The following is a 2056-nucleotide window of genomic DNA, read 5'->3' on the forward strand; positions in this document are numbered from 1 at the left end:
GCTGCGAGCTGCAGACTGTCGACGTGGCTGAATGGCGGCAGCAGCAGGGACGGGACACAGACCTACAGCCAGTGCTACAGTGGGTAGAGGCGCAGGTTAGGCCACCATGGGAAGAGGTGACAGCGCTCTCACTCGCGACCAAAGGGTTGTGGTCGAAGTTTGAGAGACTGCGGCTGGCTGATGGCGTGCTACAGCGGGCATGGAAGGAGTCAGCTACGGGAAAGGAGAGGTGGCAGGTGGTGGTCCCAAAAGCATTGCGGGAGGCTGTGCTCCAGAGTACTCATGGGGGGTGGGGACTGGACACTTTGGGGTCACAAAAACACTGCGCCGTCTCCGTCAGGGCTTCTACTGGGGGCAGCACAAGAGGGATGTGGAGGACTTTTGTCGCCGCTGTGACAACTGCACAGCGAGAAAGGGCCCCCAGGCCGCTCTCATGCTCAGCTCCAACAGTTCCCAGTGGGGGCTCCCATGGAGAGGGTGGGAGTGGATGTAGTTGGGCCGTTCCCCACCACAGACAGTGGAAACCGCTGGGTGCTCACGGCCATGGACTATTTCACAAAATGGCCCGAGGCCTATGCTCTGCCTGACCAGGAGGCAGAGACCATCGTCGGACGCCCTGACAGCAGGGATGTTCAGCAGGTTTGGAGCTGCAGAGTCCATCCACAGCGACCAAGGCAGAAACTTTGAGTCCGTGTGTTCGCCACCATGTGTGAGAGGCTGGGTATGCACAAGACCCGCACTACTCCTCTCCATCCTCAAAGTGATGGCCTTGTGGAGCGCTTCAACAAAACGCTTGGACAGCAGCTGGCCATCGTCTCTTCCAAACACCAGCGTGACTGGGACAAGCACCTGCCTATGGTCCTCATGGCATGCCGCTCCGCTGTCCAAGACTCCACCTCCTGCACGCCTGCCCTCCTCATGCTGGGGAGAGATCCGCACCCCTGCGGAGATGGCGTTGGTCGGCCCCTGGATAGCCCTCATGTTCCTCCGGGGCCAGAGTATGCCCGGAGACTCCAGGACCGCCTGGAGACAGCCCACACCTTCGCCAGGGAGCAGCTGGTGAATGCAGGTGTGAGGCAGAAAGGAACTATGACGTGCACACCCGGGAAGGCACTTTGTGGCTGGGAGCTGGTCTGGGTCTACAGCCCCTAAGGAAAAAGGCAGATGCCCCAAGTTGGACAGTCACTGGGTGGGACCCTGCAGTGTCCTGGAGAGGGTAGGGGAGGTTGTGTACCGGGTGCAGCTTCCTCCCAGGGGGAGAAAGGTGGCACTGCACCGGGACAGGTTAGCCCCATACAGAGGGGCCTCTTTTCCCCAAACCCCAGGAACCCCCACAATTCCCCTCTCTGGCAATGACATTCTCCAGGCACCCACCCTCAGGTGCCGCAGACAAGGCTCCAGACAGCCCACTCCCCCTGTCTCCCCACCTGTGTCACCGCGTGGTTCCCCAGAGCCACGGACTGTATTACCCGTTCCCGCTTCCTTGTCCCCCATATCCCTGCCTTCATCCCCTGGTTCCCAGAGGGGCACTCTGCGACCATCACGGCCACGCAGGCAAAGGAGACCTCCGGGTCGCTTCAGAGACTTTGTTTGTTCCCTCGGGGACGAGGGACTTTGTGGTGGGGGGGCTGTGTAGCGACCCGCACAGACAGCTGTGTGTTATGTGTTAGGCTAAGAGGTGGTTGTGTTGTACTGACCAGTACCCGGTGTTCGCGGGGTCCGACATGTCAATCAACCTGCTATCTGCCAATCACGGGAATGCCTGGAATGTTCTGATGCCGGGCATCCTGGTGGTTGGCGGAGTGGCGTGGAGGGGGGTTGGGCAGGGGGGTGGAGCATTGGAAGTTAAGACCAGGTTCAGCCTTTATTCTCTCTCTCTTACGTCTGGGCTTCCCAAGAGAAGGTCACGATTGGCTTGTAGGTTATATGTCATCTTTTTGGAGTGTGCTACGGCCCAAACAGTAGCCTGTGTAAAGTTGGTTTAATAAACCGTCAATTCGCAAACTCAAGCCTCTGTCTGGACAATTGTTCATTTATGATCTAGACAGGTCATTAC

This window comes from Oncorhynchus masou, chromosome 10, assembly GCF_036934945.1.
Source record: "Oncorhynchus masou masou isolate Uvic2021 chromosome 10, UVic_Omas_1.1, whole genome shotgun sequence".
Classification (NCBI taxonomy): Eukaryota; Metazoa; Chordata; class Actinopteri; order Salmoniformes; family Salmonidae; genus Oncorhynchus; species Oncorhynchus masou.